Source organism: Camelus ferus, chromosome X (genome assembly GCF_009834535.1).
Source record: "Camelus ferus isolate YT-003-E chromosome X, BCGSAC_Cfer_1.0, whole genome shotgun sequence".
Lineage (NCBI taxonomy): Eukaryota > Metazoa > Chordata > Mammalia > Artiodactyla > Camelidae > Camelus > Camelus ferus.
The window spans coordinates 73,303,260-73,325,595 of record NC_045732.1 but is presented as its reverse complement, the minus strand read 5'-3'; the positions used below and the strand labels follow the sequence as shown (position 1 = coordinate 73,325,595).

Here is a 22,336-nt window from a genome sequence, read left to right as displayed (position 1 = left end):
TTATTGACAATGTCAATAATGATTACTCTTAGCTTTCATACAGGGCATGTTTACTTCCATGCTTACTTTTAATTTTTGACTAAACTTTTTGTTTGAGAAGTTAATTTTGTGTTGTGTATGAACAGAATCCACTGAATCCATTCATGTTTACAGTTGCTCATTACTCAGACAAGGAAAAAAAAATAGTCTCAAGCATGGAGGGTGAATTACACATATTATCTGGACTTTCCAGATTATATTTATTTTTACCTGTCACTCATTTTGCCATATATGTAAGTCCACAAAAACTAAACATATACTAAATGCATTCTCCTCACCATGATTTAGAGTGAGGCTATACTTACGCAGCGAAAGAGTAAAAGAATTCCAGGTGGTTGATTTCACATATCTGATGGCCATAGAAAGTTTTTATTATTAGCTTAAATATAAATTAGAAATTTTTTCATGGAGAGACAGAACAGGGAAGACTCACATACACAAGGCAGCAACCAGCACCCTTTCATTTTTTTTTTTTAACCAGGAAATCAGGTAAAATTTTTATATTGATTGTAATTTCTACCTAGAATTTTAGTTCAGAAATTCCAACTTTCATATAGGTTTACAATGTCTTCTCTAATTAAATCCTATCTTTTAAACTAAGTATGCATGTTTTCTTTATATTTGTCAAAGGAAGAAGCTATACGTAGGCTAATTCACTACCATCTTGTTTGAACCTCACTTCAATCAGCAACTGAAGTCATTTGTTTGAAGTAAAGTCTCCTTAGTTCAAGAAAGCCATTAGTGTCTTTTAGTGAAAGAAAATGTGCAAAGCATTAGGAAAGAAGGGGAATTTTACAAGTCATATATTTCCCAGCAGAAACCTAAAGTCTTTCTTTCTTTCTTTAGTTAAACAGTTGGATTCAAGGCCCTGAGTTTTACTTGAGTTCCCAAATGAAAATGTCATACAATAAGGTTACATATTGGACCCTAATGTATAGGCATTTCACACCTTTTTCTCTTCATAAGACATTAGCTATCTTAGACAGTACCAGGCAGAACAAACGCCATGAGAGAGTTTCAGGAGAGACTCATTGTGGCCTAGTAAGTTTATTAAAGTGAAGAAAAATCCTACTGTGGAATTAAGGGCAACTAAAAGAGCAGGTAGACTAAGGTTCATGTCATTCACATTTAGCCCCCCAATGCTGCTCTGACTGGCAATGGCAATGTAAGAACTCCCTCCCCCTCACCTCCCACCACACACACATACGGAACTCTGTCCCCTTTTAAATGCTGCAAACAAATCAAACATACTTGCAGAAAATGGATGCAGACAGATGTGAAATTATTTAGACCTTAATTATTATCAAACTCAGCCTTGTTTACCCTCATCTCAATATTGACCTACGTGATTTTCTTGATACCACTTAGAGGTGAATTACCCCCGACAAATGCCAAGTGTCTCATTCATTAATTCCTTCCATTCTGTCCTGTTTGAAATTCAACAAACAATAGGGGTGAATTGCCCAGATTCATTACCAAAGTATGCAAATATTGCTACTTCTAATAGAGATATTTCTAATAACATCTTACATTCACATATGACTACACAGTTTGTGGGGCTGTGTGCAAAATAAAAATGCAGGGCCATTTGTTCAAAAATGTTAAATTTAATGACAGTGACAACAGAGCATTAAACCAAATGTGGAGCTCTTCTAAGTGTGGGACCTTGTCCAGCTGCACAGACTGCATGCCTATAAAGCAGGTCCTGCTTATATTTATATACTACTTTTACAGTTAATACACAGAAATTAATTCATCTGATTCTCATAACCACCTGTGAGGTAGGCAGAACAGCTAATATTGGTCTCAAATTTTTCCCGTGACATTTACAGAACTTGATGTTCAAAGAACTTGTATGACCATTCAACTTGGGGGTGTTGAAGTCAGAACCATTATCTCTGGTCTTCTGACTTTTAGCTAAGCGCCTTTTCTACTCTACTGTATTGCTTCTTTATGAGTGCAGCATCACTAAACGTACCTCTCTGTTAGTTAGCTATGCCTTAATAGTGTCTCTATAATACGCAATACCAGAAATAATAGAAAGCATGTGTAAATCATCACGAATTGGTATCCATTTGAAAATCTGTCATTAACACAACTGTTCTTCAATCACTATTAAACTAAGAATTGGACATTCTTTTTCCAACCAACAAACAAAGCAAAACAAGGTAATAAAAATAATATAACTTTTTCTCACCAAAAGTGATTCTAGGCAATGAAAATTTTTGTGCCCCTTTGCCTGTCTACAGCTTTCAGCAAGCTCCTCAAAACCTCAACACTAAACATCATTGGAGTGTGTTTCCTTCTACCTGTGATTACTGACGCAGCATTCAGCCAAGAAAACAGCTTTCCATCAAAACAGCTGATCCCTCTCCTGGACGAGGACTCCCTTGATAATCTTAGTTAAAACCACAAATTGCTTTTTCTATCTACCTATTAATTCATTTCCAAAACAGGAAATGAATAAAGAAAAGATCATGATGCTTCTCTCCCCTCTTCCTATCCCCAGTTTGTGTTAAAATCTGCTCTTGACCCTCCTATGATTTCTTTCCAATCAGGAAAGAGGTTGCCATAACAACCAACTTACTAACTCAGCCAATTGACTTTGCTCAGCTTTTTCTGAATGCTTAATTAACATAGATTGCTTCATTTATCTAGAAAAAATGTTTTTTGAGCTCCTACTATATGCAAGGCACCTGATCCAGTGTCTTGTCGGAAATCAAGGTTTGCAGGATCTAAAGAGAAAACTTCTACACTTAAAGAACTAATGAGGTGAAATCACACATACACACATTTATATTCTACATAATGTACAAAATTTGTATATTATAGATACTTATATAAAATACTCTTATTTTATACATTATATATAGTTAGTTAAGATTTTGAGATCCCTTTGATTATGGGTATTGTTCACTGGCGATTTGAATGTAGGGACTTAGAGTGGGATTCTGTTTTCTTCTTTGGAATGTTAGTAATAGTAAAGGAGACTGGCTCACATAATTCAAAAGTAATTGCTTCTTGAATACATAACAAAAAAGTTGTTAATAATTTAGTTTAACTCAGTTTCCTTTCAGTGAACAATATGGTCCAGTTCATTTACTACAGAGAGCAATTGTTACAGGGACAGAAACCAGAGACAGCCCATGTGTGGGCATATTCACTGTATAGAAGGTATTATACTCAGATCAACAAATCTTTGTTTCAAAAAAAATAGTAATTATTATTTTGTAATGCCTTGTATTTGCATAACACTTCATACTTTGTAAAGTGCTTACCAGGATCTTGTAATCTATATAACTCTTTCAAATCTTATAGGTCATAGAAATGAGCTCCTGCTAGACTACATGACTGAGTAGCTTATTTTGGGCCATAAGCAAACACTTATTTGCCTCCCCTGAGAGTAGGCAGTATTTATTTCATCGCTAAAGGGCAGAACACTCAAGCCCCAATCTTTCTTTTCTGGGCGTAGGGGGTGGGGAAGAGAGAGGGGAAGAGAGGAAGAGATCTTTTAGGGCTGAGGATGAATGTATCAATATACATTGCTCTGAGAGACAACAATACGGATTGTAGCACTCCTCTCTTGAGATAGAGTAGGAGATTGGAATAGGATATTGCCTCTTGTATCTCTTTCCAAGCCAAGCATCTGGCTGACATTCTATTGTCACCTCTTTGTATTTGTGCATTTGATTTCTCTATAAACTTTGACATGCTTTCAATAAATTCCAAGATTCTTGAGGGCAAGGAATGTGTGTTCATCATATTTTTGTGTACTCTGCAGAGTACATGAGGGGTGGAGGTAAACAATATATGTTTGTTGTTTTTTTATTAAATGTCACAGAAGTATACATACACATATACATTTATTTATTTGTTTGTTTATATAAAATTTCCCTGGCTTCTGGCTTTAAGCAGGTAGGGATTTATGGCCTAGATCTTTCTTATCAATTTCTACTACTCTATAAGAGTGTCAAGACCCTTTAGAACAGACTTAATCTCCTGGGTCCCAAGCAAAATTTTATACCCCTCATTCCCTCTACTAGCCAAGACCATCTTTGCTATATTCTGCTACCTTAAGTAGCAGAAAGAACTCAATTTCCAGTTCCAAACCTACTCCAAATTAGTTTTGCAATCTTGGGAAAATCACTTAGCCTACCTAGGCCTCAGTGTCCTCCACTGTCAAATGAGGTTAATTAGGCCTGTCTCACCTATTATATTGGTTTGAAGCAGCTATCAAATTAATGAAGAACATGAAATGATGTCACTGTTAAAAGAGACCTTAGAAATCATCTAAAGTGGCCCTGCATTTTAGAGGATCACGGTTATTAATGCTTGCCCAAACTCACACAGTAGCAGAGCTAAGCCTATATTTCAGGTTTGTATTCTAGTACTATTTGCACTGCTTTCTATTAAAATTCTGAAAGAACTTGGAAAGGAACAAATGCAAAATGTTATAATTAGTATTTATTGTATAACTCCTTAAAGCCCTACGAGGACTGCAATAGACGGTGAAGTACAACATAGCAATGCCTTTATCAGTGGTCATGATGGGAAACAGATACCTCAGCTGCTAAGGATGATAGGAAATCAGCCAGTGTCCTTTAATAAAACAAAATCTGGTCTCCAAGATGATAATGAGAGTCTGCATGTAGAAAAGATACAGACCTAACGACCTGGCTTTTGTTGTCCTAGACTCATCCTCCTCTTGGAGGTGTTACTGATCCATCCTGCCATCTCCATGCAGGCCACAAGGTTGTGATGGTTGGTGGGGGAAAGACTGTTTCCCCTTTATCTACATGGACAGATTATAGATAATAAAACATTGATCTGAATTTTCTGTTACACAGCTGAAACCAGACTTTTCTTTTTATACAAAATGAATTAAATACCTGAGGACAGTAGGAGGAAAACAACCTTGAAGAGCAACATGTAACTATATAGTCCTGTTTCTAAAACCCAAGGTACTCACGCTCAGTTTGTCATCTCCCAAAGGGCGTGCTGAGACCAAGCTCCCAGAATGCCTTTACGTGGCCATTGCAATTACTGTTAACTGGAAAAGTCCTCAATTATGTAAGGGTACCTTTAAGTATAGTTCCAACTTTATTAGTGGGATCAGCAAAAGGCTTAGCTGAGACTGCTTCAGAGATCACTCCCTCCCTCCCTCTGGACAATCCTACTGTCTTCACTTCCCCACAGGAGCTGATCCCAAGATCACTCCCCAATAAACTTCCTGAATGCAGATTTTCACCTCGGAGTCTGCTTCCTGGGTAATTCTCAAAGAGGGATGGTTCCAGGAATAGTCAAAGGATGTAAACTGTAAAGTGAGATTTTGCATCTGGATATCTTGCTGACTAACTAGCTATTGGGATTCTCACCACTAGGTGTAAGTGAAGCTCTGATAATTCCTGGCATGTGTGTAGTTATTAAAACTTTAACAGGTGGGGAAGTAAGGTGGGATACAGATAGAGGGGGATAGAAGGTGCAGTACCTCAGGTTTTTGAAGGGTTTAGGTAGAGTACTAGTAATAAGCACAATGTAATCAAATGGGTTTTGCTGAATGTCATTGATACACTGGAGAAAAACAAGAAAAGGCTAAGAGTAAATCATCATTGATGGAAGATGAAGTATGAAAGTCATAGGGACTCTTTGGGAGCATGTGAACAGAATGTTATCTCCTGAGGCTCAATGCCAGAAAAGGATATGGATTATATTCAAGACCTAATTATAAGAGTAACATTGATCCTGAGCAGATGGAGTGCTCATCCCTGGAATGTCTGCTTGCCAAGGTCAAGGCCTTGCTTAGAAAGGATGGAACCCTGATACTAGAGGATGGGAACATTTGTATTGATCCATCAAAAACCTTAAAACCCTGAAGTGGCCCATTCCTGCCTGTTAGAGACTGTTGTTCCCCTTTGCTTAAAGACTATGCACAGCCCTCTGCCTTGCAAGTCAACTTGTACCTGTATCAAGATCTATTCCTATTCCCACCTCCCCTCCTGGCCATTAGGCCAAAACCTTGGGTCAATTTACAGAAAACTGGCTGGAGAAGTCATGTGCCTGGTATGGAAGGAGCAGTCCTTAAACCAAAAGGAACTGTAGGACCAAGCAAACATGTACTAGGAGAGGCTGGGAGAATATATATGGTACCGGATCATGAAGGTACTAGATCAAGGGAAGGCAAAAGATAAGGTTGGATAAGGTTTATTGATATAAGAGCACTCTCCCATGATATAGGACTTAACTCCCTGATCTGAACTACTCCCACATTCATCTTTCACTCATACCTCATAATCAATAATAGTGGGGCTTTTCTTTTAGCTCTCTGTACACTCTTACATATTTCACCAAACTACTAAACTGTTGCTCATGTTGTGCCCGGTCTTTGCCTGGAATTCTCTTACCATCTTTTTTTCATTTGATTATCCCCAGCTCATCCTTCATGAGTCAGCTTACCTCTAAATCCCCGGCTTGGGCTAAGTGGCTCTTATTTGTCTCACAGCCCCCTTTGCAGAACTCTTATATGGTGAACTTCTTTATTTATTGGATTCTCTCCCCCACCTCATGCTCAAGACAAAGAACTAAGTGTTACTTATCTTTGGATTCTTTATGTCCATCATGGCTCCTTTCACACAGAGACATACAGCAGATATTTGCTGAACTGAAACTCACTAACAGTTATCACCCATCTATGAAAATCCTTCTCTAATCATAAGCGAAGCTCTTCTCACAGCCACAGTCACTGTTACTCAGTCGCAGACTGAGACTACTGCTTTTGTGGACTGGTCAGTGAAGTAAGTTTTAATGCTCTTGTATGAATATAGTTTGATATGTGGTGTATATTCTGTGAGAATAACTCACTTCTGATCAGTGTATGGAAAGCTTATTTTTAGATGGAGAAACAGGGCTGAGTGAGTAAAGGGTAAATTAGCTTCCCAGTTTTGCTGTATCTAATTTACAAACTCCCCTTCTTTGATACTACATATTGAAAGGGATCCAACTCTCTTCCTTGAATATTCTAGCTAAAAAGAGATCAATGGCCTTTCAATTAATAAGGATCTTGGTGGTATCAAGAAAATTTGATTCAAAATTCATTATTTCAAAGGATGAAGCCGAAACTTAGACTTAAAAAATAAATATAGAAGTATGCCAGAATTTTTCTCCTCATAATATTGGTACAAGCCAACTTCAAAACTCTGGAATGCTACGTTCTGCCATTAAAATACTTTTAATTAAAGATAAGTTGGCTCATTTGAAATCATGTATTTTGCAGCTTGATAGAGGAAAATTTGGGAATAAGGATCATCATGCATAAATGCAGAGGGTGGCTCCCCTCTTACTATGAAATTTATTGTGCCAAGAAGACCATCCACACCAAAACATCGCCACTCATTTAAGCTTAAAATTCTATTTAAATTCCAGTAGGCATAGCATAGTTATCTGTCTGCAGATTCTATTTATGCATGTGTTGATCATATATGTCCTAGGCACAAGACAAACTCTCCTATGAGAGGTGACACTTTTACATGAATGAGCTTATCATGTCAACTGAAAGGAGAGGAAGTGGCACTTGTGGAAAAGAGAGTGGCAGCAAAAAAGGGAAAATACAGAAAGTGAAGGTTGATACCTCATATTTTAGCTGAAACCTTTTCCTGATTAAGAGAGTCACACACACACACATTTGATTTAAAAACATGATGGAGTCTTGTCATTGTTAGGTTCTTATGGTGTTCACTGGCCATGAACCCTAGGGACCTGGAGGAAGGTCCTGTAGAAATATCCTGAGAAGCACATCACTCATATTATTAGGAAGAGTGTCAGAAGATCTAACGCTATGATAGTCAAGAGACATTCAAATACCAGGTAGTGACCATAATCATAAAGTAATTGGTAATCTATTAGAAAGCAAAAATAGTTGCATGATTAAGCAAGGCATGTGTAAGAACAGCACAAAACTTACTAGAGTTAAAATGCATGATGTCCATTTGGGACATTGGAATTAGTCTGGAGAAATAAGACTTGAATGTGTTGTTAAGTTTATCATTTATCTAATGATTTTGAGCAGAGATATGATGCCATATCCATTTTGATAAAAATAATTTCCAAATGGTATCTAGAAACAGATGGAGAGAGAAGAATGTGGAAATCACAAATAGAGTTGTGATCCAAGGATCATATACATCAGAATTATCTGTGAGAAAGGAGAAAATGCTTGCTAAAATTCCAATTATCTGCTTCTATCCCGGATCTACAGAATTAGAATCCCTAAGAGCAAGGCCTTCATAAGCTACTTTTTCAAAGCTATCCCCAGGAAGATGTTGGACCCACTAAATTCTGCTCTAAAGAGCTAGGTTCTCACACAGTAGTACTAATCAACATCACCTGTGTATAACAGTGTAGCTTCCTGGCTCCCACCCACAGAGATTCTGATTTTTTACATCTGGAACCCAGGAATCTACTTTGGAAAAGCCCCTCCAGTGATTCTGGTAATTTATCAAGTTTGAGAACTACCAAGTTAATGAATTAATATTAAGCATGGAAAAAAAGATTTTTTTCAGAAGATACTTTCATGATATAGTAGATAAAACATTCTGCCAGGTTTTTTATGTTGAAAGTGAGCAAAGAAGCAGAGAAAGAATGATATAATGAAGAGAACACTGCTCTAGGGTTCTGGAGACCTTACTTCACATCTTGACTCTGTTCCTATTAGTCATGTGACCTTGGACACATTATTTCCTCCCCTCTGAATTTTGTAAAATGTAAAATAAATGAGTCAAACTTGACATGGCTTCTCAAATATGTTCCACACGTGTTATATGTGTGTGATACACATGTACAATAATGGTTTGGTGGCCAAATATGTTTGGAAAAGAATGACTTTAACAAATGAAACACTTTGTTTATAGGGTAACGTTTCAGAGCACTTAGTGTGTTTATGTGTATTCTGAACCTATAAAGAGTTGAAAATGTAGTGTTTCACAAACATTTGACCATGAAACACTTTTTTAGGAGTATTTTACTGACTTCATGTTTTTCAGAACACACTTTAAGTACTATCAGACTAAAATACTATACCATTTACATTAACACTCCAAAAATGAAATATTTAGGCATAAATCTAACAAAATATATACGTACAAGATCTATATGAGGAAAACTATACAATTCTGATGACCAAAATCAAGAATGAACTAAATAAATGGAGAGATATTCCATGTTCACAGATCAGAAGACTCAATATTATCAAGATATCAGTTCTTCCCAAGCTGATCTATAGATTTAAAGCAATCCCAATCAAAATCCCAGCAAGTTATTCTGCAGATATTGACAAACTGATTTTAAAGTTTACATGAAGAGGCAAAAGACCCAGAATAACCAACACAATAACAAAAGAGGAGAACAAAGTTAGAGGACTGACACTATTAAACTTTGAAATTTACTACAAAGGTACAGCAATCAAGACAATGTACTGGTGAAAGAATAGATAAATAGAACCATGGAACAGAACAGAGAGCCCCCAAAATAGGTGCATATAAACATAGTCAGCTGATCTTTGACAAAGGAGCAAAGGCATACAACAGAGCACAGATAGTCTTGTCAATAAATGGTGCTGGAACAACTGGCAGTTCACATGCAAAAAAAAAAAGTCTAGGCACAGATTTTATGGCCGTCATAAAAAGTAACTTAAAAATGAATCATCAACTTAAATGTAAAACACAAAATTATAAAACTCCTAGAAGACAACATAGGGGAAAATCTACATGGCCTTGGGTAAGGCAGTAACTTTTTAGATACACGCCAAGGGCATGATCCATGAAAAAAATAAGCTAGGCTGTATTAAAATTAAAAACTTTCTCTCTGCAAAAGACAATGTTAATAAAATGAGGAGACAGGCCACAGACTGAGAGCAAATATTTGTAAAACACACATCTGATAAAAGACCGTTATCCAAAATATATCAAGAACTCATAAAACTCAACAATAAGAAAACAAACAACTCAATTTAAAAATGGCCAAAGACTTTAACAGATGCCTCATCAAAGAAGATATATGGATGACAAATAAGCATATGAAAAGATGGTCCATATCATATGTCATCAGTGGAATGCAAATTTAAACAATGAGATACTACTACCTCACTATTGGCCAAAATCCAATAGTGAATGGCCAAAATCCAAAACCCTGACAACACCAAATGCTGGTGAGGATGTGGAGCAATTGGAATGCTCATTCATTGCTGGTGGGAATGCAAAAATGGTACAGCCACTTTGGAAGACACTTTGGTAGTCTCTTACGAAACCAGACATACCCTTAACATACAATTCAGCAGTCATGCTCCTTGGTATTTACCCAAAGCAGTTGAAAATTTATGTCCACACAAAAACCTGCACATAGATGTTTACAGCAGCTTTATTCCTAATTGCCAACCTTGGAAGCAACCAAGATGTCTTTCACTAGGTGAATGCATAAAGTGTGATGCATCCAGATGATGGAATATTATTCAACCTAAAAAGAAACAAGCTATCAAGCCATGAAAGACATGGGGGAACTTTAAATGCATATTACTACGTGAAAGAAGCCACTCTGAAAAGGCTGTATACCATGTGATTCTAATTATATGAAGTTCTGGAAAAGACAAAATTATGGAGACAGTAAAAAGATCAGTGGTTGCCAGAGGGTACAGGTAGGGGAGATGAACAGACGGAGCACAGAGTATTTTTAGGGCAGTGAAAATACTCTGTATGATAACAGAATAATGGACATGGCCTTATATATTTGTTCAAACCCATAGACTGTACACCACCAACAATGAATCTGAATGTAAACTATGGATTTGGGTGGCTATGATGTTGTCAATGTAGATTCATTAGTAGTAACAAATGTACCACTCTGATGGGGGATATTGATAATAAGGGTGGCTACGCAGGTATGGAGGCAGGGGATATATGGGAAGACTCTGTACCTTCCCCACAATTTTGCTATGAAACTACAACTGCTCTAAAAATAAATTCTTATTTTAAAAAACTGGTCTAAGTAATTTTTAAGCTATTTTTTCTAACTCCAAAGTGCTTTGAGTCCTGTGGAGTCTACCTAAGGTGACTAGGACAATGTGGAAGCCATTAAGTAGAGTGGGGAATACAGGAAAAGGAAACATGCACTTCAGGCCTGAAGTGCCTTAGTTCATCTATGAGAGCATGCTGTTTACATACGGGAACTGAAAATCACTTCTTAATATTTAGTAACTTTTCAAAAGACATCAAAAATGAAACATTAGGAATCTGTATTTGCAGCTTAGTGTTGTCCAGTTGCTTTATCTTGCCTTCATGTTTATTGTAGTTAGAAATCGCTGTCCTTAGTTTTGAAAATTCATCATCTTGAGATTATGCTCCTTGCTCTGTTTTTCATCAGATATTACTTTTTTGTTCCTTTCTGTGCTTTGGCTGGCATTTAGAATACCAATTGAGTATAATGGGCTGACTAGCATACCAGGTCCTCTACCTTCCTTTTTGCTTCCCATCCATAATTTTTTCCATCACACCAGGCTTCTTTGCCTCACTCCTCTTCTGACTTATCGTCTGATCGCAAACAAATCACTTAATCTTTTGGCAGATCAATTTCTCTGTTTATAGGACAAGGATGATATTCTTACCTCCTGCTGAACTTGGATGAATGGTGTGAGGATTAATGGAGTGAAAAACAGTTGAATCCTTAAGGGAGAGGAATCCTAGAAGTATAATCCATGGTCCTTATTATTATGTTTTGGTTTGAGTGCAAAATAAGCCAGCATTCATGATTTACAACCAGATATCTTAGTACACAGGTGGGAACTGGAATCATTTTAAAAGTGCATATGTTTGAAATGTAGTTTATTTTTCCCACAGTCACAAAATTACAGTTCCAAAAAATGTCTTTACAAGTACTTGCTTCTTTTATAGAGTTCCTAAAAATGTTCATGAACTGTGTTTTTGAAGCTATTTCTATACACTTTGTTGAAATGATGGAGAGGCTATTTTACAATTATGTTAGGTTCTCAGGTCTTAGTGTTAAATGAATCAGTATCAACCAACATTGATCTTTCTTCTCTTAGATGTGAAGAGATATTATGTGCAACTAAAAGTTTTAGGAAGAAATTCTGAGTCTATGTCTATTTACAAATGAAATAGACCAAAAGAAAAAAAAATGGTGGAACCATGGATCCAGAAGGCCAGAGCTGGAATTTGTGAAAAGATGTTTTAATTGTGAAACTCTTAATAACAGATTTACTCATTCAAAATATTTGTTGCATATTTATTTGTGTCCTAAACTTCACTTTGTTTATTGAAATGAATTTTGTATAGGACCATTGCTATTTCAGCACTTAGCATCAAGTTGTTGGGGCTACTGAATGAATGTCAAGCTAATTTAAATTGCTAATGAGTGTAAATATGTTGTACAATAGAAGACATCTACTTCAGTTTCCTTGTTTTAGGTCTGTTCATTTTGTTTGGAAACAGAAGAAAGGAATAAAATGATATTAAATGTTAAAAATGCAATTAAATGATATTAGGAAATATTATATCACTACATGCAAATCAAAGTAACTCTATCACTCTCTATATGAGATACACTCATACTGCCAAGTCAGAATATGTTTGTCAGGAAATCTCACCCTCAACTTTTGAATTTGCTGCCATTCTGCTTCCAACTTTGCATACTATTCTGTTCACAGAATACTGGTTACAAAATATTTTTAGGCACATAACATTTCAAACATTTGATTTTTCTTAATTAAAATTACTGGGCACATGAAAGAGCGTTCTGACAAACAAATGAGCAACACAACAAAGTGGCATTTATAGGACACTTCGGGTTCCCTTCAATGGTTTCCATGACAATAGCATCATTCCCCTTAGTGTAATCACTGAGTTATTATGTTTGCCTTCAAATCATCTCCTTATTCTCAAGTTGGCAGCTCTGATTGAGAGCAAGTATACCCTTTACTTGTCATTAAGCACATTGCGATAAGATTCAGTCTGGTTTACAGTAGCACAGTTTCACCTATCTTATAAGTTTGTGAATGAAAGTTAAGAATGAAAGTTGAGTGACCAGGTTTCCTCTTGGGAAATTTCAGTCTCTGCATGTGACTTAGAAAACATATTTTAAAATATTTCTCTAAAGAATCCCCTTTTTGGGGAGGGAGTTCTAATTTTTATTTCTTCTTACATAGGGATAGGGCTTAGTGGAAGATAACTATGTCACTTTTCCATTTTGCCAAATTCATCTTGGCCAAATGGTTTATTTCCTGTAGCTGTTTTGTAGTTTGAATTACGTTCATCTATAATTAGCTTTCACATATCCTGTCTCTCTAATCAGGTTCTTTATGGGTCCTGAAACACAGCTGGTATCCCCTAAGGGCTGGTAGAGGCAGTGAGATCATTAAATAGTTAAAAAGGGAATAACCGTATAAATACAACTTTCTGACTATACTAAATGTTATTAGATTTTAAAAACTTGGATCATTATTTCCCTCATAATAACATGTATAGGCAAGCAGTAATTAGGAGTTTCCTTGAAAGTTTTCATCTAAGAATTTCTTGTCGCTTTTTAGTGGTGTCCTTATTACACAACTATCACAGTAACTTATTACATTATGATCTAATGAATTCATCTGATATTTCTGTCCTTCATTCAACAGTTTTTTGGAATTTTCACAGAGGTGACTACTTTCTTATTTGTACTGGGTTTGTGAGACAAACATGGTGTTCATTCAGTGGCTCATATGTAATGGGGTTAGAAATACAAAAAAGGGAAATTAGTTCATCAATAATGTGAACCTGGTATGTAAATACTGGACATGTGAACACTCACTTGCGTTCACTTATTTTGGTAAGGAAAGCCTGTATTAGTTGCTAATATGACCAAAAAGAAAAAAAAAAAAACAAGCAAATAAAATTAGCTTTACATGGAAGTAAAATATGCTGATTGGAAGGATGTCAGGAATGTGCCCTGACTCCAAATATCTTTATTTCATGAGGTTTAACTATTACCAGTCCAGTAATTGTCTTTAGCTCAAAGTTCCCTTTGAATAGCAAGTTAATGATTCTTCAGAGCAAATGAGCCTATCAGGCTATTATCACAGATGAGGCTGAGAGAACATGAGAATACTGATGACCTGGGGATGGACAGGATGTTTGTAAAAGGAGAAAAAAAAAATACAGGCTTTAAGGGAAAACACCTATTTTTGCATGTTCATTTGACACACATTCTTTAACTTTTAATTCTCCTTTGGAAGCTCATGTTCTAGCATTAGTTCAGAGTTATACAGTTATTTCTAAGGTGATTATAGGTCAAATGAGAAACATTGTGGAAGTGTGAAATTCCTGCATGCCCTGACAAAAAACATGTATTATGAATTTGTTCACTTTTGTTCATCTTTATATGAAGGAGTCATAGAGGAATGTCACTTGGTGATGCTTTAAGTTGCTGATTATTGTCTGTGCCACTGATGTCTTTCCCAATGGTCAAAAGAAATGTACCTATTTGAAATGTGCCTATTTGAAATGACTCAGCAGGTGTTTTAGTGGTCCTGACAGCTGGAGTCTATCTGGTACAACAAATCCAAAATACCAATTTCTATATCTATATTTATAATAATTTGTTTAGTGTTTCAACGAGACAAGTTTTACCCTTTTAACAGCCAAGAGGACAGAGATATGATGACTTAGCAGCATTATTTCACATTATAGAGTAGAGACCCCCATTCACTTTGCATTTCCTTCCATAATTTCATTAAAATGTCATTTTTCTTATTACAATGTAGCTTCCCAAATATTAAAGACAGCCTTTTAAGACTGGTGATATCTGTAGAAGTGAACTTCTATAAGTGAGCATATGCTAACATTTCAGTCAAGTCTCAGGTATAATTTTGGTCAATCATGTCTCTTCAAGTATGACAAGTACCTAAGAGCATCAGAAGGCAAGTGGACATGTCAGCAAAGTTTTGACTGGACAATTATGTATTAAAGACCTTAAAAAAAGATTTTAGGATTTAAGTCTTCAAGATAGTTCTTTCAAGTAGACAAAAAAGTATACTCTCTGAGATGGGCATGAACAAATATATAGAATTAAGCTTTTATGAAGAAAAGTTCTTGAGACATATATAAATTGATAGGCATTTACTTTGCTAGTAAATCTGCAACTCACAACTTCCTCTCTAGAATTTCCAAATTTTCAAAATAGCAAAAGCAAATCAATAACCTGGAGGCTACTGAACCTACTCTTCAACTGAAGTTCTATTCCTAGAAAAGGACATGGGGGAGGTTAATACTAAATGTTTCAGTAATTGGGAACTCTGAGGTCCTGTGGATACTAAACCACCTGAATATAGAGAAGTAAATGCTGTAACACTTTGACATCTTCTTGCTTTCTGACATGACTAAGTTACTGCAAAAGACAGAAATTCAAGCTCCACTGGCACTAGTTCAAACTGTAGTGAAAAACTTTGGAGGATGCTTCTTTTTGTCCCAAACAGGGAGAAATTAGAGATTAGAAATCTTAGTAAGGGTTTCACTAAACTCACAAAGCAGAAAGAGGTGAAGCCTAGTAAATCAATTAGGATTAGATCAGGAAATCAGAATCACTCCATATATTCAAAGTAGGAAAGTTTTAACTGGGGGAATTTGAAGTTGTTCAATTTTTGCAAGGAAGAGCCAGGGGAGCAGAGGTCAGGAAAGTTACAACCAACCATCTCAGACTTCCACACTGAAGCAGGTGATTCTTCTAAACTCATCTCCAAATCACAGAAAATTTAGAAGGTTCCCCAAGTATTTAAATCTGCAGCAGTAAAGTGAGTGGTTCTTAAGAATGCTTCCTGCAGTCTGGACGGTTCTCACCAACTATTTAGGTGTGTATCACGGGCCCATGAACTTAAGAAGTTCTCCTGCAAGTTCCTTCAAACCTCATGACTACCCACGTGTCTGCCTACAGCTGCTTCCAGGGAGTAATGACCTCTCCTTCTCTTATGCTTTCCAAATGTTTTCTTCCTTTCATTAACAATTTTTAAACAGGAAACAAATGGAAAGGGACTTCTGGGAAATGTGGTTCCCAGCTCCTCTTCTTTATGGCATAGGAGACTTCATGAGGGTGGCTGATGCAGAGTTAAAAATAAACAGTATAGCATACTTATTCAGATGTAGGTAATAATGGATTTTTTTTTCTATCAGCATAAGGGACGGCAGTGATAATAGTCAGAGAGGCCCAGAATAAGAGCACAGGGATTTCTGGGAGCTGAGATATCGCCAAAATGAAACAACATGGCCACTAGAGGGGCAGCATTCAGTCAAGTGGGACATGGACTGTCGTCCTACTTTTTACCAAAAAAAAAAAAAAACATTCCTTTTGTCGGTGGTGACATCCTAGTATGCTTTCATGCCGAGGCCTATTTAACTTAGCACACACAGAAGCAACTTCAAGTAACAAAAAAGATTAAAGGTTAAGAAAAGACATAAAAGAAGGCAGTAAACCATAAGCTTTAAAAGAAAGCCTATATATCTGGGTGAGGTTGCTATGTTCTCTGTAGCTCAACCAGCAAATCGTAACCGGAAGATAAATTTAGTTGTTCTGACTGTTGGATTGAAAAAGGCTCAAGGATTTGAGTTTCTAAGATTAGAACTGAAAGTATCCATTCTATTTTCCTTCTCATTCATAAACTTGAAGCAATCTGTTGACTTGGAGAGAGGGGCAAGTTTTATCACTACTGGCTCCCCACTTTCTGGAGTGGGTCTCTTCCCTTTAAGCAAACAGAGGAGAAGAGCAATGTCGTCGACAGGTAAATGGTTTAGGAGAATGTGTGCAGTTGTAATAGTTGTTGATACTAAAAGGAAATGTTTTATTTTGGTTTCTCTATACTCCAGCTGGCAATCCCATGGCATCTCCCTGAATGTTGGTTTCAGCATTATTTGGAAATTTTATTGTTACAGTATAACATTTAGAAAAACTAACCGATATGTTTTCTATTTTCTAGAATGTCCTTTTATGTTGAAGCTCTCTCTATTTCAAATGAGACCTTGACATTCATTGCCTCAGGACATAAAGGTTACAGAAGAAATGCAGAGAAAAAAAAATCAACTTAAAATCTATTTTGGGACTAGTGGCAGAGAAACTGGTTAGAGAGGAAACTATTTTTGACTTCCAAAAGCCCAGGCATTGAGAATCAGAGGCCAAAGCCATAAAAAATTGATATGGAAGAATGCATAATGATATACAAGCAAATTCTCTAACACCAAAGGACATAAAAGATCCTCTGAACTAGAGAAGGACTGAAAATATATGAAAGAGAAGCAAGATAGTAAAACTCTGCTTAGCACCTCCGGCAAGTGATTCGGAGAATTTTTCCCCCCAGCTGTGTCCTTAAGGTGGGGAGAACAGAGACTTCAAATGGGCTTAGGGATTTGAAAGAAGAGAGGTTTGATGCTTTACACCTCAGATGAAGCCCAAGTAGGTCACAGACTTTGAAAAATTCTCTGGTGCCACCATGGTTCAGCAGTATTGCCTTAGAAATGGTGATGTGGTATATTTAGAATAGAAGGCCTGAAACTGTTCCCGTGATCTCCTGAGGCCCAAGAGACGGATGGGAAGTACACAAGTATTTCCTTTTTCCCATGAGTGGAAAGCATGGTAATGAAGAGATGACAGCCCTAAAGATGACAGAATTAGGAAGATACAGTATCTCGAATGGACAAACAACTGAGTATCATATGGATTTCAGCAGATGCTAGAAGGAGTATTTGCCAAGAACTAAGAGACAGATACTCCTTTCCCAGCAATGCCGTGGCATTACATGAACTCTTGGAGCTTTGATGTAACCCTGGGGAGAGTGTAAGGTATGCGGAGAAAATATAATTTGACTGAATAAAGTTTAGATTAATTGAGTTTAGTTTGAATCATCTAAGATGAAATGTTCAACCCCAGAGAGAATGAGGCCTCAAGAAACAAATTATTTTAGGGGAAAAAAATTATTTTTCATATTGAAGCTTGTGTTTTATGAACTTTATACTGACTGTTATATTCTACACTATAAACAGAGGACATAAATGACACATAAAGTAAGAGAGATCATCAACATTATTTCATCTAAAACCATCAAATATTGTGGAATTAAAAAAACAATATCCATGAGATCCAAGTCACAGAAATGAGCTACATTTTCTGTTTCAAAAGATAGTAGTCATTGCACATTAATGGATACCTAATGGGCACTTTTTTGCCCAGTGCCTCAGAAAAATAGGTGATAATGTGATCTGACTTACCCTATTTCTTAGCATGGATTTTCTCTTTAAAATGTGGCAGAATGTGATGTAGTGTTTTTAAGATAATTTGCATAAATATTGATGATTGTAAATTAAAATGGAATCCTGGAGAATATTCACCTGATTCCCTACATGTAGTTATTATTAATAATTTATATAATCAAATATGATACCTGCCTTTGTCATTATAACTTGTACAAGTTACATTTCCTACCATTTTGGCCAGGTGGCTCCAAAGCTCTCATAGTGGCTCATCCAGAGACCAGGCAATTGCCCTGCTATACCTAGGGAACAGGGTCTATTAAGCTGTGAGCTTTGGCTCAGGTTGGTCTAGGAATAGAAATATTTTATTTTATTACATTTGCATATGATATTTCATTTTTAAGCTTTGGTTGTGATTAATGTGTTTCTTACAAAATTTCTTGCATGAATGAAGATTACATTTAAGCCTTAACTATGTAAATCGGTGACCTTTTATATTTTTGGTTGATGTAGCGAGAGTTATGATAAGCCTTTCTATCCATAGATATCTCAAGAATTCTAGGATATTCATGCAAGTCACCAGGAGTCTCATTTGCAAGAGTCTCTCAAGTCCCAAGGAAGAAAACGTGAAGGGGACTTTACTAGGATATTTGTCATGTCTCTGAACCCTCCAAATTAAGAACCTTGAACAAAAGGCAAAGGTTTCCAGAATCTTGAGCCACACTATAGGCATAGGTCTTGAAAATTCAGGGAACTACTTTTATTTAAAACACACACACACCAACAACAGAACTTTGTGCTACAACATCAGGACTGACTGAGAAAGTTTAGTTCTATTCCACAGTTTCTGGATTTGGCAGACATTTCCCAACAGAGGGTGCTGTGAACCTAAAAGAGGAAGGTTAACTTCCAGGGTACAAAAGAATTGCGGGCTCTTAGAAGTGAAGTCCTCTATGGTTGACTGGAAAAATTCCTTCTGCCCGGCACAGAAATCACTGTGAATCTCGCTTTAGCAGTTGGGGTTTGGTGGCAGATTCAGAGCTGCTACATAACGTAACTAAGCCTACGGCACCAGCAGGGACAAGTGGCCGCATGATGATCGAGCTTCCACAGGGACATAGGACTGTCTCCTTTTTGATCAATTCTGTTTTCAGAGGGAAGTGAAATGTAGGAGCAGAGGATACAGATTTTTCCCAGTCTGAATTTCAGTAGAATTTAAAGTAGGTAACATCCAGAACCCAATAGATCTGTGACCATAATTCAATAATTCAGTATTTTTCAGTAATACGAACTTGGAAATCAATCTATATGCTTAAAAATATCAAAAAAATTTGTTTCATAATGAGAAGAAAATCTGCAAAATGAATGCTTTTTGGTGAAGGTATAGGGTTGGAGAATGTCAGCAAAATTTGCTCAGTAAGTTCTTTTTTGTGCTCATAGCTTAAATCAAGAAATCAAATCCAAGTTAAACAATTGGTATCATTCCCTCATACAATGATGGACTGAGAAATTTTGGTGCATATGTACCATGCTAGGTATCAGGAATACACAAATGACTTAGATGCTTTTTCTGCCTCCTCTAAAGACAAAACCAAACCTTGATATTATCTCTTCTCATTGTAGCCATTACCTGAAGTTTGACCTGTAGTTAAGACAGAGACAAAAAAAAAAATGCATACATGTTTTTCTTAATTATTTGTATTTGTATTTTTAAGAGGTGATAGACACCAGGGAAACTTTGCAATCAGATATTTTTCAGGAGCTTTAGAAAATTCTGTCTCAAGCATTCATGCATAATACTGCAGAAAATTTAGGAAATTTCTGTTAAAGACTCACAAATGGTAGAACTGAATCTCAGCTTTTCAAGTTTATAGATCTATCCTCCCACCTTGATTATTGGTATTGAGTGCAATCATTCTCTAGAGCAGATAACTGCGTTTGTGTGTGTTGAGGGGAGCAGTATCCCGTTACTTGCTTGACTAGTAACAGGTATTTATCTTGATAATTACTAAAATTTTATTCTTTGCCATGTATTCACTTCATGAACAAAGTACAATATAAAAATATAATTCCAACATAAACAAATAGTATGGCACAAGTTAAAAGTACACATTTTTCAGACCTACTTTAACACCCTATGTTAAGAAAAAAGGTCACAGAAGGAGACTCTGGGACCTGGAGAGAGGAGTTGTCAGTGGGCCACACACACAGCTAAAGCCACAGTCCTCTGTTATGAGATGTCCCTGCTACTATGGAAAGTGAACTTGTCACCACTGATCCCACTGTAATATAATCCTAGAAAGGAATCTTGTACAGTCACCAGCCTGGTCACCATTGCTCCTGAACGGGGGACAAATGGTTTTCTCTCCTCTGTTGGAAACATATTCAGGAGAGGATTCGAGGGTCCATCTCAGGAGTGTAGGATGGAATTCCTTAACATTCTTCCCTGTGTCTAATTCAGGCCACTGTGGCAGTATTTAAGTGTGTTCAGTTCACACTGGAGCCACCAGTAGGGACACCTAATCAAGACCTTTTTTAAAAATAAGCATTCATAAACAATTTTGAAGGATATCCTTAAGTTACTCTTTGGTGTTCTGTTTTTTAGGTGAAGTTCTGTCATTTCATCTTTCCCCCAATACCTTTGTTGACTCAGATCACTTCTGCTTAAAACAAGATTTTGTTGGTTGTTTTTCTACAAAGTTGGTGCAGGAGACAGAGTCCTGGAGGCTGGCTGTGCCCCAAGCCTGTGTACAACCTTGAACAGAGCTGTTTTCTTCACTGTGCTTCAGTGTCCTCATCTATTACATGAAGTGGCTGTACTAGATGATCTCCAGGGTCTTTACAAGCACTAACATGTATATTCCAGTCTATGAACCTTTGGATGAACATATACCCTCTACCCAGAGTTGTGCGGGGCATTGTGAGGCTCACAGACCGATAGTATAAATGAATGTTTAAACCTTTTTTCTTTTGATTGTCCCCTGGTCCTCTTCAAAAGCAAAGAAATAACACCTCATTGTGCTACAGCCTGCTATAGAATTTGACCAAGTGCAGAAAGCAGCAACTAGCTACATGAGGACAGACACCTACTCTGCTGTGTTCAAAGACAGAGGCCCATGGCCCAGTACCACATCCAGCACCAAGAAGGTGCTCAATACAAGTTATCTGAACAAGTACATTAGTGAATAAATGATGTCCCCAGCTGAGAGAAAGGTCAATGTGATCAGAGAAGAGATGCAGCTGCCTGAAATGGACCTCGAAGCCCACCTTGAAGGTTCTCCTGGATCCCATGGCACTCTGACAGCCTTGAATGGCCTTCTCTTCCTGGAATGGTCTCTCAGATTGACTAAGAGTTGCATGAGGTACAGGAAGTAGGGAAGAAAAGACTCATCACCCTCTGAGATTGTCTCTACCCATCCACAGAATGTTCTTCAAGAAAGGCAGTTGTAATCCAATGCCAAATAGAGCCCTTTATTTTTCAATTACAATCGGGAGATGACCAAACACTACCGAAAAGATACACATGAAGGTTTATGGTTCTGTTTTAGCAAGTAGATGTTACACATTTACAGGCAGCACACTAAATTAAGAATAAGAATAAATTAAAACTAAAAGCTTGAACAGTGAAAAAAGAGAAAAAAGGCTAATTTGTAATGACATTTCTCAAATGATGAGATAATTCTAGAGATAATCCCCAACTTGTACAACAAATCTATGTTAATATTCTTAGGTACTTAGGTGAATGGAAATCCATAAACTGGTGATTCGGTTGGAATGTTAATCTCCTGTTACCCTAATCCATTTTAAGAAAAGTAAACTCAAGAATAACAAAAAGCTCTCAGCCCTCCACTTCTGATGTTTTAACTGCTAGAAAAAATTGCAAGGGCATAAAACAAGAATGATGAACGAGTTTATTATAGTTTTTCCTTGTCATTCCAATTTATACTTTCCTCAGCCTGTCATATCTGTCTAAACGGGGAATGCTCTGTAATATGCGAAAATCTCACAGTGGTGTCATCAGCAGAAAGACC

General features: G+C 36.8%; 1 long non-coding RNA gene across 1 annotated transcript; it reads right to left on the bottom strand.

The window, feature by feature from the left end:
- Window positions 1-544: 544 nt before the first annotated feature.
- LOC116662054 lies at window positions 545-21,895 on the bottom strand. The gene is made up of 3 exons (XR_004318032.1): window positions 21,829-21,895; window positions 7,988-7,991; window positions 545-555 (listed from the first exon to the last, which is right to left on the bottom strand). It is a non-coding gene; the product is annotated as an uncharacterized LOC116662054 (long non-coding RNA).
- Between the last annotated feature and the right edge of the window lie 441 nt (window positions 21,896-22,336).